The 17,109-nt window shown below is 41.8% G+C and overlaps 1 long non-coding RNA gene across 1 annotated transcript; it reads left to right on the forward strand.

Moving 5' to 3' along the window:
* The first annotated feature begins 4,469 nt into the window (after positions 1-4,469).
* Positions 4,470-11,588, forward strand: LOC140908230 (uncharacterized). The gene is made up of 3 exons (XR_012157811.2): positions 4,470-4,591; positions 10,113-10,575; positions 11,267-11,588. It is a non-coding gene; the product is annotated as an uncharacterized LOC140908230 (long non-coding RNA).
* Positions 11,589-17,109: the final 5,521 nt, after the last annotated feature.

Here is a 17,109-nt window from a genome sequence, read left to right on the forward strand (position 1 = left end):
CCCTGCAACTCCCTTTTGGGTCAGGACCCTCAGTTTGAGAAACATTGGTCTCCCCGTGAAATCTGTTTAGTATAGGGTAAAAGCACAAAAAAGACCAGATTTCACAAGGGGAGACCAGATTTCGTGGTCCATGACATGTTTTTCATGGTCATGAATTTGGTAGGGCCCTAGCAATAGTGATTAAAGATTTACAAGGCAGCAACTGTGATTTTAAAGGAATACCAATGGATGTATAAAGTAAGCTTGCCAATTTTTTATATAATTTTTAGTATAGTATAGTTTAGCATAGTATTTAATATGTGTATTCTTGAAATGTGTGTGGGTTTAACTGTATTTTATTTATGTAAAACTAAAAGAATAATTTAAGAACTGCTGTCAGCTATTTGTTACAAACGAGCCACTTGTATCAAATCGCTTCACTTAGAATCATTGAAACTATATGCTTTTGTAGTTTGAATGCTCTTTATCTTTGTCATAAATATAAAGGTTAAGGTAAACCCCTTTAAAATCCCTCCTGAACAGAGGAAAAATCCTCTCACCTGTAAAGGGTTAAGAAGCTAAAGGTAACCTCACTGGCACCTGACCAAAATGACCAATGAGGAGACAAAATACTTTCAAAAGCTGGGAGGAGGGAGAGAAACAAAGGGTCTGGGTCTGTCTGTATGCTGCTTTTGCTGGGGATAGACCAGGAATGGAGTCTTAGAACTTTAGTAAGTAATCTAGCTAGGTATGTGTTAGATTATGATTTCTTTAAATGGCTGAGAAAAGAACTGTGCTGAATAGAATTCCTCCTGAAGGTTGAAACAGCAGACTGGACTTCTACATAGAGTGCTTCCGCCGACGTGCACGGGCTGAAATTGTGGAAAAGCAGCATCACTTGCCCAATAACCTCAGCCATGCGGAACGCAATGCCATCCACAGCCTCAGAAACAACTCTGACATCATAATCAAAAAGGCTGACAAAGGAGGTGCTGTTGTCATCATGAATAGGTCGGAATATGAACAAGAGGCTGCTCGGCAGCTCTCCAACACGAGTTTCTACAAGCCATTACCCTATGATCCCACTGAGAGTTACCAAAAGCAACTACAGCATTTGCTCAAGAAACTTCCTGAAAAAGCACAAGATCAAATCCGCACAGACACACCCCTGGAACCCCGACCTGGGATATTCTATCTACTACCCAAGATCCATAAACCTGGAAATCCTGGGCGCCCCATCATCTCAGGCATTGGCACCCTGACAGCAGGATTGTCTGGCTATGTAGATTCCCTCCTCAGGCCCTACGCTACCAGCACTCCCAGCTACCTTCAAGACACCACTGACTTCCTGAGGAAACTTCAATCCATCGGTGATCTTCCTGATAACACCATCCTGGCCACTATGGATGTAGAAGCCCTCTACACCAACATTCCACACAAAGATGGACTACAAGCCATCAGGAACACTATCCCCGATAATGTCACAGCTAACCTCGTGGCTGAACTTTGTGACTTTGTCCTTACCCATAACTATTTCACATTTGGGGACAATGTATGCCTTCAGATCAGCAGCACTGCTATGGGTACCCGCATGGCCCCACAGTATGCCAACATTTTTATGGCTGATTTAGAACAACGCTTCCTCAGCTCTCGTCCCCTAAAGCCCCTACTCTACTTGCGCTATATTGATGACATCTTCATCATCTGGACCCATGGAAAAGAAGCCCTTGAGGAATTCCACCATGATTTCAACAATTTCCATCCCACCACCAACCTCAGCCTGGTCCAGTCCACACAAGAGATCCACTTCCTGGACACTACAGTGCTAATAAACAATGGTCACATAAACACCACCCTATACCGGAAACCTACTGACCGCTATTCCTACCTGCATGCCTCCAGCTTTCACCCTGACCACACCACACGATCCATCGTCTACAGCCAAGCTCTGCGATACAACCGCATTTGCTCCAACCCCTCAGACAGAGACAAACACCTACAAGATCTCTGTCAAGCTTTTTTACAACTACAATACCCACCTGCGGAAGTAAAGAAACAGATTGATAGAGCCAGAAGAGTTCCCAGAAGTTACCTACTACAGGACAGGCCTAACAAAGAAAATAACAGAACGCCACTAGCCGTCACCTTCAGCCCCCAACTAAAACCCCTCCAACGCATTATTAAGGATCTACAACCTATCCTAAAGGATGATCCAACACTCTCATACATCTTCGGAGACAGGCCAGTCCTTGCCTACAGACAGCCCTGCAACCTGAAGCAAATACTCACCAACAACCACATACCACACAACAGAACCACTAACCCAGGAACTTATCCTTGCAACAAAGCCCGTTGCCAATTGTGCCCACATATCTATTCAGGGGACACCATTACAGGGCCTAATAACATCAGCCACACTATCAGAGGCTCGTTCACCTGCACATCCACCAATGCGATATATGCCATCATGTGCCAGCAATGCCCCTCTGCCATTTACATTGGTCAAACTGGACAGTCTCTACGTAAAAGAATAAATGGACACAAATCAGATGTCAAGAATTATAACATTCATAAACCAGTCGGAGAACCTTCAATCTCTCTGGTCACGCAATCACAGACATGAAGGTCGCTATCTTAAAACAAAAACACTTCAAATCCAGACTCCAGCAAGAAACTGCTGAATTGGAATTCATTTGCAAATTGGATACTATCAATTTAGGCTTAAATAGAGACTGGGAGTGGCTAAGTCATTATGCAAGGTAGCCTATTTTCCCTTGTTTTTTCCTACCCCCTCCCTCCAGATGTTCTGGTTTAACTTGGATTTAAACTTGGAGAGTGGTCAGTTTGGATGAGCTATTACCAGCAGGAGAGTGAGTTTGTGTGTGTATGGGGGTGGGGGGGGGGGTGAGAAAACCTGGATTTGTGCTGGAAATGGCCCACCTTGATTATCATGCACACTGTAGGGAGAGTGGTCACTTTGGATGAGCTATTACCAGCAGGATAGTGAGTTTGTGTGTGTGGTTTTTGGGAGGGGGGTGAGGGGGTGAGAGAACCTGGATTTGTGCAGAAAATGGCCCAACTTGATTATCATGCACATTGTGTAAAGAGTTGTCACTTTGGATGGGCTATCACCAGCAGGAGAGTGAATTTGTGTGGGGGGGTGGAGGGTGAGAAAACCTGGATTTGTGCTGGAAATGGCCCAACCTGATGATCACTTTAGATAAGCTATTACCAGCAGGACAGTGGGGTGGGAGGAGGTATTGTTTTATGATCTCTGTGTGTATATAAAGTCTGCTGCAGTTTCCACGGTATGCATCCGATGAAGTGAGCTGTAGCTCACGAAAGCTCATGCTCAAATAAATTGGTTAGTCTCTAAGGTGCCACAAGTACTCCTTTTCTTTTTACGAATACAGACTAACACGGCTGTTACTCTGAAACCTATTCCTGTCTGTGTGTCTTTTTTGTAACTTAAGGTTTTGCCTAGAGGGATTCTCTATGTTTTGAATCTAATTACCCTGTAAGGTATCTACCATCCTGATTTTACAGAGGTGATTCCTTTACTTCTATTAAAAGTCTTCTTGTAAGAAAACTGAATGCTTTTTTATTGTTCTCAGATTCAAGGGTTTGGGTCGTGGTCACCTAAGCAAATTGGTGACGATTTTTACCAAACCTTTCCCAGGAAGTGGGGTGCAAGGGTTGGGAGGATTTTGTGGGGAAAGACGTGTCCAAACTACGTTTCCCAGTAAACCCAGTTAGAGTTTGGTGGTGGCAGTGGAGATCCAGGGACAAAGGATAAAATTAATTTGTACCTTGGGGAAGTTTTAACCTAAGCTGGTAAAAGTAAGCTTAGGAGGTTTTCATGCAGATCCCCACATCTGTACCCTAGAGTTCAGAGTAGGGGAGGAACCTTGACAATCTTGCAATAAGGCATTTGTGTCTCAGGGATTTTGTTTTGTTTAGGACTTTTAGGATACATTGTATTAGGGATTATTAGTTACATTAATAAAAGTGACTTTGTTTTTGGAAAGAATACTTTTTGTCAATTACTTTATTGGAAAGTTATATCCCTATCCTTTAGTGTTTCCTTAACAACCCTGGAAACTTTTACCGCAAGAAGAACAGACTAAGGAGGTGATAGGCAGATTATTATAGCAGTATCCCAAAATCAATTTTTCAGGATAAAAGTACAGCTGGGAAGTCTGGCCTAAGAGAGTGTGAGCATGAGGAACTGTAATAACTGAGGGGGAAACAGATTAATATCATCCCAAGCAAAACAAAATGTTTCAAGTCAGTCTAACAAATCAAAATGTAATGTTGATTTGGGAATGTTGGTATGTTTCATTTCTATTGAAAATGCCAAAACAAGATGTTTTGACATTTCCAAAAGGAATTTTTTTTTTTTGAATTTTCATTCAGAAGAAAAAAAATGTATTGTAATTCAACCTTCTGTTTCAATTCAGGATGAAAACAAATTTTGAAATATTGGAATTTCCAGCTCTACAAATAAGGAATTTTCACACTTTTCTGCACTGTCCTGAGGAGGGCTGCAGATCAATAACACTTCCTGAAAAAGGAAAGAAGGATGATGGAAATGGCTCTGCTTCCCTTGCAGGTGAGGCTGGCAGTGACTCCTTTTGCCTTTCTGTAGATGGGGCTGCAGGTTACAACCTATCATTCGAGCTATTTTAGTTGCAACGTGCCTTGGAGGCCATGATTCCACAGAGTGTCAGCATGGTCTAGTGAATAAGGCGATTGGACTGGGAGTTAAAAGACCTGCATTGCATTCCTTGTTCTGCCACTGACCTGCTGGGTGAGCTTGGGCAAGGCACTTCTGTTTCTCCTTTCACCCACTGAAGTCTTACCAATGTAGATCGTAAACTTTTTCAGACAAGAACTGTCACTTACTATGTACTTGTACAGAGCCTAGCCCAATAAGGCCAGTCTTGGTTGTGGTTTCTAGGTGATACCGTGATATAAATAAATAATAACAACTGTGCATGAGATGCACAGGTACAATACTAGCACTTTCATCCTCTGGGATCACCGAATACCTGCAATCCGAGGTATTTGTATTCAATGTCTTGGGACTGATGAGGTCCACAGTAGAGGTGGACAGAGAAAGACTACCTCCTAACCTTCTTTGAAGTTCAGCAGCAAACAGTACCAGGAGGTAAAGTTTTTCATACCTTGATCAGAGGACACGGCAATATTACATTAAGTAAAAGCATCAAAGAGAGTAATTAAAAAGTTATGAGGACAGTCTATAGAGGAAATATTGGTTAGCTAAAATAATAATTAAAAACCCAGATGTGTCTTTAACTCTGTCTGCACTTTCCTAATAGTAAAAACAACAACAACAAAAAAACCCAACAGATAATCATGCCTTAATGAGTCAACATAATTAGTTATTAACCATTAGAAAAAAGTAAATAGTTGTTCATTAAAAGTTTAATGGTAGGATTTTCAAAAGCACCCAAGTGACTTAGCATTAATTGGACTTGTGCTGATAAACTGCTCCAGAGCCTTCAAAAATTCCATTGAAAAAGTATCTGACATTAAAAACCCCACCAAAAATATCCAAACTTATAATAAATTTGTGGAAGAATCCTGTTCAGCAGTGGGAAGACTGGGATGCAAAATATCATTGCTTTTTATGGAACCACCCCTAAAAGTCATGATTTTTTAAATGGAAATTATAGGAATCACTAACACAGCCTTAAACCTAATCTTCTTATTAGAAGGAATTGTTCAACTAACTCTTTGAAATTGTAAATATATGTCTAATAACTTGCAAAACACCGCAATTTTTTTTTAAAAAATAAGCTAACACTCATTCTTTTCTGGGTTCCACTCTCCATAGAAAGGAATATTATATAATGACACAAAGAAAGTGTGTAAACATAAGACTGAGAGCTGAACTTTCTAAATGTTAAATTGAAATGGCTCAAGGCACGCTATCAATGAGGCACAGCAATAATTTATTTGGTAAATGATTACTACTTGAATCAGTCTGTCCCTACAGAGAATGATGCATTAACCAAAGATGGAGGCAGGATCAGTGAAGCAGATAAATGCACTTGATGCACTCAATCAAGTGACATTAGTGCTGATGACATACAGTAATTTTGAAATCAAAACTGCAAACTAGCTATCAACAAAACAAAAGTTATGACGTCAGGAAGATAAGGCTCAAAGGCAAGTAAATATTAGTGTTGATAAATTAACTAGATAGATGATGAAGAATGAAACATTATTTTCTTGAAGAGAAATGAAACAGTTCATAGCAGAAACACTGAATATGCATGACAAATATAAATTGTAGCAAAAAGTTTAAATAAAACAGAATACATGATAATATTGATGAAGTAATCAACAGCAAAAATGCCCCCCTCAAAAAAAAGAAAGAAAAGAAAAAGAAAAAGAAACATACCACACAGTGAAAGATGTTAAATTAATTTTCTCAAAGTTTCCCCCTACACTACAAGAGCAAGAGATCAATGAAGAAGGAAATTAAACCCTTCTGGCTTGGAATGGGAAATTAAGTTACTGAGGATGGCAAATCAGATGTAGGTGATGGATATATGATCATTATCTTTAGAACAGGGGAGATTAAAGTCATGTCATGGAAAGAGGGCTGTATATATCCAATGTCCTGGATGGCTCTAACACTGAAGGAGAAGAATGTGAATTAGGACATATCCTCTGGGCCAGATGAAGATTACTGTCCAAAGAGAATAGGATTTATTGACAGACATGATAGAGCACAGTACTTGAACTCTGATGATGAGCTAGGTACCAGTAGGATGACTCTGGAATTCAAAACAGGAGAAAAAAACCTTTCTAATGAGAGGAAAAAGAGAACACCAAAAGACCATGAATCTTTATGTAGGACTTAAGTGACCTTCTTCCCAAAAGGCTGCTAAAAGTCTTGCAAGTCAATCCATTTATAGTCTCTAGGCCCATGTAAAGAATATTTCATTTTCACTGTGATGTTAGGATACTGAGTTCCTTTGTTATGAGGAATTAATTCTGTCTCTGGTCCCCTAAAATAGCTGTTGAAGAGAAGGCACTAGGGGCATCTTGGATGGTGCTGTCAATGCCAAAGCTACAGGAAGTTCATATCATTAGACAAGGGGAAGAATTGGGCACAGATTCAGATTCTCCATTGCTCCATGGAGAGTCAGTAGAGGTTATGTTAGTCATTTGACTGAAGTAGCCTTCAAAGAATGGCTCAGCTGATGCTCCCCACCCTAAAGGGGAATATTTCTTGTCACTCCCCAGCTATTTCATGCATCTGCCCAGTGACTGGCTTGGCTGCGCTGGCCAGACGCTGAGCTCTGGATTTAGTAATTCAAAAACATTAATGAAAATTAATTTTCACATTCAAAAGCATTAATAAAAATTAGTGGCCACACTTAGAACTTTTAATAATTTGTGAACCACATGTCTTCATAAATGTCTAAGGCACCTATTGTCATTAGGGATTAACAGCCAGATTTTTAAAGACAGGCACCTGTGGGATTTTCAAAAGTGCCTGGGTGCCTAACTCTCATGTGAAAATCCCACTAGGAACCATTCTGTTTCTATAGGTGCTTAAATACCTAAAAATCTGGGCCTAAACCTGTAAGTGGAATAATTAGCTAGTTTCTGAGTTACTTTTATTTAAATGCACACATGCATCCTTTCATGTTCAATAGCCACTCAACCCACTTTTGTTGAAACTATCAAGAAAAACATAGGGTGACCATATGTCCTGTTTTGGTCGGGGTAGTCCCTTTGCTAAACCCTGTCCCGGCCATGCTGACTTTTTTGGCAAAACCTGCATTTGTCCCGTTTGCTCTTGCCAGCTGATGATCGGTTGCCCAGTTTTGCCAAAAGAGTGGATTACAACCCCTAGTGGGGTGCAGAGGAACGTGTGGGGGGAAACAACAGCCCCACATGAGGAGAGGGAGGGCTCAGGCGAGTATCTCGGGCCACTCCAGCCCCGCACGGGTGTTGGCTAGCCCTAGGCGGTGTCCCATTTTCCCTTTTCGGAAATGTGGTCACCCTAAAAATGATGTTCATTTGAGGGCTGAAATTATGTTTGATTAATTTTAGTCCAAAAGGACATTGCTGAGAAAGAAGGTGTTCCAGCCTTCTCCTGCTGCCATTGACGTCAATGGGAATTTTGCCAATACTTTAGCAGTAGCAGCAGGAATTGCCCAGAAAGTTTCTTAGCTTTTCCAATGTACTGCCTTATGATTGTGATGGCTGTGATGTCACTTGCTCTGAAATAGCCAGCAGGAAATCTGGAGCTGAGATTCTAGTGGGTTAATGATTGGCTCTAATGTTACTGAATTAGTGCTAATTAGAGCTGGGTGAAATTTTTCAACCAAATAGTTTATTTACTGAAAAATGCAGTTTTGGTCAATCTGAAACTATTTTTGAATTTACACAAATTCCCTGAATTGTTTCAACCAAAACAGTACTTTATTTTATTTTGGGGATTTAAATGCCATTCACAAAATGGCTAGAAGAGGACATGATGGTGTATAAAATACTTGTATAGTGATTGGGACAAAGAAGAGAGTGAGAATGACTCTATAGCCTGATGGTGAGGGGAGACTTCCATGGGAGACCCAAGTTCATGTATCTGCTCCACTTCAGGAGGAGAGGGAAATAGAACTAGTGTCACCCATGTCCAAGTTAGTGCCTTGACCACTGCGCTAAAAGTTAGAAGGGAGGCAGTGGCAGTTTCTCCTCCAGCTGTTTTGTGAATCTAGCCTTTTATTTCCTTTTCTTTTATGTTAAAAAGTACCAAGAAATGAAATGGTTCATTTCAGGTTGAATACATGTTTTGCTGATTTTTCTAATTTGCTGAAGTTTATTTGAATGTTCAGCTTTGGTTTGGGTCAAATCAATTTTTCCCCCTGATTTTTCAGCAAACCCCCAAAACCAGTTATTTGCAAGCTCTAGTGCTAACCACATTTTAAAATAGCCATCTATGGCCTTGTCTACACTACTGGGACAAGTTGACCTAAGTTATGTAGCTTTGGTTGACTTACTGCAGTTTCTACACCATGCCGTGTTGACAGGACATGCTCTCCCGGAGACTTACCTTATTCTCTTTCCTGTGGAGTACCAGAGTCGACCGGACAGTGCTCTGTGGTTGATTTAGTCAGTCTTCACTAGATCTGCTAAATCGACCCCCTCTGCATAGATTGCAGCAGCATCGATCCCCAGTAAGTGTAGACATGGCCTATATGTTTGACTTAGTTAGGGATTTTGTAAACAAATTCTGATTTTTTTTTAGTATAATCTTGGCAGGTAGCTTTTAAAACTAAAAAAGTTTGTAAAGAACAAAAGGAGGAAAAGGACAGAATAGCACTGAAGATTAATGTAGTGCCCCCTGGAAGCCTGCATCTGAATGTAGATTCACTTAGCCTTGAGTATAATAATCAGGTCTGTAGAGCAAAATTAAGACACTAAAAGGGAGCGATCTAAAATTAAACAACACTACCAGTGTAGCATAAGTGTACATTTGAACCTGTATCTCATGTACTCCAAAACATTTCTTCTGTTCCTGATCCTTGAGACCTGAGTTATACTCTGTGAAATTTTGTGCTTATATTGCATTATAATTTTGTAAATAAACTCTTTCACTTTCTAATGATAATGTAACTCTATGCAGCAGGCTATTCAACAGGCCACAGAAATAGGAGAAAATGAGAACATACTCAGCAGTTTAAGAGACACTAAAAGTGGTGGTGTTCTTTAGGCCTTGTTTACACTACAGAGTTTTGTTGACAAAAGTCAGCCTTTGTTGACATAACAGTAGAACTGTACATACTACAATGCTCTTTCCACTGACAAAACTCTCCTGCTTTGCACACAAACAAAAACCACCTTGACAAGAGGTGTAGAGCTTTATGCAGCAAAGTTATTTTGACAAAGTGTCAGTGTAGTAGACACTGCGCTTGGTTATGTCACTGTAAATGGCCTCCAGGAGGTGTCCCACAATGCCAATCCTGACTGCTCTGGTCAGCAGTTTGAACTCCACTGCTCTGCCGCCCGGTAAACAGGCATCAGTCCCTCCCCCTTTAAAGGACCAAGAATTTTTGAAATTTCACTTTCTGTTTCCTTGGCATGGACAGTTCATATCACATCTTCCCAATTGACCATGGCACGCCACGCAGCAAATGCTCTTCCGCTTGGAACACACCTGAATTGCTGAATCTGATGGCACTGTGGAGAGAAGAGGCTGTGCAGTCCCAGCTCCACTCTAGACATAGGAACTTCTATACCTGTGATCAGATTTCTCATGATCAAACCGTCTCTCTGATGCTGTGCCGAAGACCTGATGCTTCTACAAGAAGCTGGACACCATCTTTGGCAGCTACCTCCCTTCCACCACCAACAGCCCTGTGGATAGTTCAGTGGGCTGGGGACTGCGGACAGCATACTCAACCCTGAGGATGAAGTCATGGATGAGGAGGTCGAGTTGGAGGATGAGATGGGACAAGTGACAAGGTTATCCAGTACCGTGGCGAACGAGGACCTCTTCTTGACCCAGGAGACGCCATCTCTGGCACTCATGATGCAGGAGAGAGAGATCTGGTAAGTGATCTTTTTAAGTTGATGCTGCTCATATATATCAGGTCGAGCAGTCCTTTGCTTTGTTATATTCTAGAAGTGGGTGAAGAGATAGAAATATACAAGACTAGCTGTGTTTGCTTATGTTTCATATTCCCCTGTGCAGCTAAGCAGTGTAGCAGAACAGTGTGTTAATGCACACCGAGATTTCATGGAAATCTTCCAGAGAGCTCTCTAGGAGGTCTCTAGGTACTCACCAATCCTCTACTGGAGGTTCCCTGGAAGAGCTTCTTTGTTCCATCCCCCCACTGTATGAAACTTTTACTTGTGCAGGGACCAAAGTGGCACACAGGAGAGAAGCATAGGGACCTGGTTTGAAGCCACACGCATGCAAAAGATGCACCCTGGCATCCTGGCTTACCCTCAGGAGTGAAATATCAGCTTCAGTGACCCCCACCTGTGAAAAATGGTAGAAGAATTTACAATTTTGTCTCTCCTCACCTGCAGTAATCCCTTTTTAAAAACTGCCTAAACGCTTTTCCCTTTGTTTAGTATCCTTCCCCTAGCCGAACTCTGCATGTTTAGGGTGTTCACTGAGCTGTGTGCTTGCCAAGGGAGGTGCATTTTAAAAAGAGGTGCATTTTACTATAATGATTTGATGCTGTGAGCGCACTAACAATCATGCTTCTGTTTATTGTTTCTGGTTCTTCTGCAGATGTGGCCTTCAGGGCCACCCTCTACATACCTGCAGAGTGCCTCTGCCAGATAAGGAAGAGCAAAGAGGACTAGATGGCCTCCTGAGGTCTCGTCCAACCCTAATCTTCTATGATTCTATGTTGTAGTCTCTAATCATGTTTCAGGGAGAACACATGCATGCTCACCCTCACCCCTGCAGCCAATACAGAAATGCTTGCTATGTGCTCCCCAAACTCCTCCCACACATTCCTTGTAACCTCCCGGCCCATCTCAGTACCCCATTCACTCCACCCCTTCAGACAACTTCCAAAATGATAGCTGGAGTTACACACTGCTCGGAGAGCCTACACTGTCCTTCACTGTGATCTCCCTTTCCACCAAGAGTTTTGTGTGTGTTGTTTATTGGTATTTAATAAAAACATACTGTTATTTGTCTCCTAAACATGGTGGTTGCTGCTGGAATTAATACACAGTGGCAACTAGCACATTTAAAGACTACAGATCATGGGCAGGAATCATCGAAATTTTCATGCAAGGTGGCAACTTAATAAAGCAGGGCAGGGTGCTGTATAGAAAGACACAGTTCTGGTTCTGATTGTCAGAATGGTGCCTCAAAACCTCCCTGATTCAAATAGCTTCCTGTTGTGCCCCTCCAATAGCCCTGGTATCTGGCTGCTCAAAATCAGCCAGCAGGTTATTGGCCTCCATGCGTTACCCTGGGGGAAACTTTTCACCCTGAGCCTAACAAATATTATGGAGCACACAGCAGGCTGCTATGATCCTGGGAATATTTTCCTCATTTAGGTCTAACCTGCCATAAAGACAGCTACAGTATGCTTTTAATCTGCCAAACACGAATTCTACAGTCATTTTGCATCTGCTCAGCCTGTTGTTGAAGCACTCCTTGCTGCTGTCCAGATTTCCCATGTGAGACTTCATATGCCATGGGAGTAAGGAGTATACTGGGTCTCCCAGGATCACTGTGGGTGTTTCAACATCCTATGTTGGAATCTTCTGGTCTGGAAAGAAAGTCCCTGGTTGCAGCTTTCTATACAGGACAGTGTTCCTGAAGATGCACGCATCATGCACCTTCCCTGACCACCCCACGTTGATGTTAGTGAAATTCCTATGGTGATCCAAAAGCATCTGAAATACCATAGAGAAGTACCCTTTTCTGTTGATGTACTCCATGGCAAGATGGACTGGGGCCAAAATTGGGTTATGCCTGCCATCTATTGCCCTGCCGCAGTTAGGGAATCCCATTGCCACAAAGCCATCCACTATTTCACGCACATATCCAAGACTCACAGTTCTTCATAGCAGAATGTGATTAATGGTCCTGCACATTTGCATTAACACAGCCCCAGTGGTGGACTTCCTGACTCCAAACTGATTTGTGACCAACTGGTAGCAGTCTGGAGTTGCCAACTTCCGCACAGCAGTCGCTACACACGTGTCCTCCAAGAGAGCTGCTCTTATTTTGGTGTCCTTGTGCCACAGTGCTGAGATGCGCTCCGCACACAGTTCCAGGAAGATGGCTTTCTGCAGCCACTACTCATTAACCCAGACCTGCATAATGATGTGATCTCACCACTCAGTGCATGTTTCCCAAGCTCAAAATCAACGGTCCACCATGTGCAGCTGCTCCATGAATGCCAAAAGTAATCTGGTGTTGTTTCTTCCCATGACATAGAGCAGGTCAGACAACTCTGATTCCTGTTCAGATTGGGTGCTCATAATATACTACAGGACCATCCGCGATGTGTTCATAACTGCAACAGAGAGCAGTGCAGGATCCATCCTTTCAGAGAGAGATGGCGGGTGCATAGTAAACAGGGGCACTGAAAAATGTGTGAAATGCAGTTGGAAGCCAATGGAATGATGGGATGGAAATATGCATGATGGGATGTTGAGCTCACACCCATGACGTGCTGCGATCCATTCCACAACTCCTAGCTGCAGAAGATGGCGAGTAGCACAGTGGGATAGCTACCCACAGTGCACTGCTCTCACCATTGATGCTAGTGTACCAACTGTGGATGTCCTCTGCCGTCAAAAAGAGCATTGTGTGAAATGCACAGGTGATGTAATTATAGCACCTTTAGATCATCAGCGTAACTTCCGTTGACAAAACTCTGTAGTGTAGACAAGGCCTTACTGGTTGGAATTAGGAGACCAAGGTTATAGTAATGGTGCTGGCTTACTGTGACTAATTTAACTTCTCTGCCCCTCTTTCCTTATCTGTAAAAGGGGGATGATGATATTTATTTACCTGGCAGAAATTGTGAGGCTGTTCATGAGACACTTTGGGTATGTCTTAAGCATTTTAAAGCCTGTGGCAGTGAGTCTGAGAGCCCAGGCATGCAGGGCTTGTGCTACATCTCTTAAAAACAACAGTGTAGATATTTAGGCTTCAGAGCCTGAGCTACAGCCTGAGCCACAATGTCCCCACTGCTGTTTTTAGCACCATCGTGTTAGCCTTGCAAGCCCAAGTCTGTAGACCCAGGCTCTCAGATTCATTGCTGTGGGTTTTAAAATGCTGCATAGACAAACCCTTTGAGATCCTCTGATGGAAGTGCCATTTAAAAGTTATCTTTTATTCCTGTGGCTGTTGTGGTTGTCATTAATTATTAAATGCAGTCGCCAGATTTTCACAAATTATGAGAGCTGGCCTAAAATTAATCACATTGCAAAACATCTGTGTAGGGACAGCTTTCTCATAAGATAATTTCTGGTGAACCACCCCAAAAAACTAACCAGTTTCTCACATAATTTTAAAAAAGCAAACATAAATGTTTAATGCCTGCAATGGCTGGATGGGCAAGAAAAAGATGCTCCACAGAAGCACCAGAGTTTCTGTCCTCCCCTGCACTCCCCCTGCATAGACCCAGTACTTATTCCGGTGCTCCTTGTTCTACTTGGGCATTAGCTAGACAGACTGTGAACAAGAGGCCAAGGACTGGGGCAGCAGAAGTTGCAAGTGAGGGTTGAAGTGCACTGGCAGAACTGTATAGAATCATAGAACCGTAGGGCTTGAAAGGACCTCCAGAAGTCATCTAGTCCAGGCCCCTGCTCTGAGGAAGGACTATCCCTGACTGGTGTTTGTCTAACAAAGTTGAATCTTGCCAACATGTTCATTCAAGCTACTGTTATTGCTCTTTCTGTTACATTGAGTAATCTTTCATGAGTACTCTATTTGAAACCGAAGGGGAGAAAAAAATCATCCGCTCTACAGCCTGAATGGTTTTGCACAGCAGTTAAAAGAAGCTCCTAATGCATGTTGATTAGAGGGCTGAAGGGCCTATAATAACGCATCTGCTAAAGCTAAACCAACCTAAAGGACTTTGCTTTATGGTGTATGAGGATATTTTGAATGAAAGCTTAAATGGCAGGTTCTGTGCTAGATCATCCTCAGATAATTACAATAGAGTCTGGAGAAGAGAAAAACAATGTCCCTAACTCTGCCCAGAAGCTCAAGGAAATATTCTGTCTGAATTACTGAAGTTACAGAAAATAAGCATGTCTGTGAGCAGCTGGTTTAAAACTTTCAGATGGCAAATTATGCATAGACATTTAAATGAGATTTTGTGTGGTATGCTCTGATGAAGGGGATGTCTTCCAGCTGGGGTGTAGCCAGAATTGCTGGTAAATTCTATTACCATACTATGATGTATAATTTATCATTGTGTCATTGTATAAGTAATTTGGGGGTATTTTTTTTCTTTTTTATTGTTCAAGTTCCACAGTTGACAATGAACTAATCAAACTGAGTACACAGACTTGGAAGAAAGTTGTTTTGTCGACTAATAAATTAAAAGATACAGAGCTGGTCTCTCTGGGCTGGAAGCCTAATGACTAATGACCTGGAAGATTCCACATTTGATTTTTCTTCAAGTAGAATCTGTATGTATGCCATGTGCCTTCAATCGGAGATTTTAGGTAGCAGTGCCTGTTCGGCTCCTACATGCACCCTACGCAGCCTCATGTCCTATATCAAGGATCATAGAATCATAGAATATCAGGGTTGGAAGGGACCTCAGGAGGTCATCTAGTCCAACCCCCTGCTCGAAGCAGGACCCAACTAAATCATCCCAGCCAGGGCTTTGTCAGGCTTGACCTTAAAAACCTCAAAAGAAGGAGATTCCACCACCTCCCTAGGTAATGCATTACACTGCTTCACTACCCTCCTTTGGTAGTTGAAAGCAGCTATCAAATCCCCCCTCAAGCAGGGGTTTCTGTGGAAGAAACGCTCTCAGTTCATTCTTAACTGCCTTGGCCTAAGCCAAGTTCACAGTCCCCACCTAAGCAGAGACTTTGCTGGTTTATTGTAGACCTTTTATTACTTTATGTTTTTATTATTATTTAGTTATTTTATTTTATTTTGTTCTTGTTTTGAGTTTTTGCAATTTTTTACTCTGACTCAAGGCTTGCCTCAGTCCCCCTGAGGTAGGGAGGTCCTTTCTCAGGAATCCTCTTTTTTTCTAGGATATGACTAGATCCCCAGGCTTCAAACATTGCCACACTTGCAAGGGACCCTTCGTGGTGAATGATGGCCATTCCTGATGTACTGACTGCTTCAGAGATACACATGTATCATTTAAGTGAAAACATTTCACTAGTTTCATTAGCTGCTAAAGAAAGAACAGAGTGATAAAGTCCAGCTCCTAGTGATGGAGTGTTCTCTTCATCCTCCATCACGTGGAGAAAAAGGTGGATGGCTGCTTAGGGTCAGGCAAGAGATATAAATCATTTATAGAAGCCCCATCTGTGTGATTTAGTCCATTTTTTTCAGACTTTCTGTTGTCGCATGAGGTGTGGTGGTTATTGAGGTCCCCTGAATGGATACTGAAATGTTGGTAAAGTTGGGGTGTTCCAGGCTTCATTAGAAAGTTTATAAACATTTGCAACTTTAAGCTGACTGACTCTTGCAATGTCATAACGAGGTCAAGCAGGGGGTAAATTCTCCACATAATCAATATCAGATTTCACATAATGGCTCTGCCATATTTTCCATCAAGATTCTAGCTAACAATGTCATAGTCTCTTATTTGTCAGCCTACTGGCAAAGAAGGAATCTACATGCATTTCTTGGAAACAGATAATGTCAGCCCTGTGACAGGCCACGAGATTCTCTGTTACTAAGTGCTTTGCTGCTGACAGTCCCTTAACACTATGCTGAAGAATGAAAAGTGAAGACCTAATGAATACTGCTCCGGTATCATGGTAACCAGGCTCCGGATTGTCCAGATTTGATCTGCTGTTTGCTGCTTTAGTCTCTCCAGAAGCATACTCCAGGGGAGCATGATAAGAATAGAAACATTATTTCTAACACTTATTTCAGTGCATACAAAATAAATGCTCCCGGAATTATCTATTCCAACCATTGATGTTAATTTTTAGCTTAGACTTCATATTTTGAATCCCTCTTGTTTAGCAGTGGATAGTACAAAGAAGAAAACAATTAAAGGTGAATGCAAGCATTGGTTAAATAAGTGTTTGAAATGTACTGAAAAATGTGCATTGAATCTCAACTCATCTCTCCTTTCATCTCTTTTATCTTTGTGCCTTCTTCCATCCTCTCCCTGTATCTGTAACTTGTCCTCTACCCTAGAAGCTGGCACTTTTAAGGATGTGCATAAATCCCATTGATTTCCGTAGTACTTAAACATATTCTTATGTCTTGAATAAGGATGTTTTCTTGAATCAGGAGAAATAAGAGGAAAGAAGGATGGAGGCACAAGGTAACTGTAATAAAAATACATGGTTATATAGTTTATCTGTGTGAACAGCTTGATGGTTCTGAATCATTAGCTTTAAAAAAAAGATTAATTATTTTAACCCATGGCTCCTTACTGTTTGTTT

This window comes from Lepidochelys kempii, chromosome 3 (assembly GCF_965140285.1).
Source record: "Lepidochelys kempii isolate rLepKem1 chromosome 3, rLepKem1.hap1, whole genome shotgun sequence".
Taxonomy (NCBI): Eukaryota; Metazoa; Chordata; order Testudines; family Cheloniidae; genus Lepidochelys; species Lepidochelys kempii.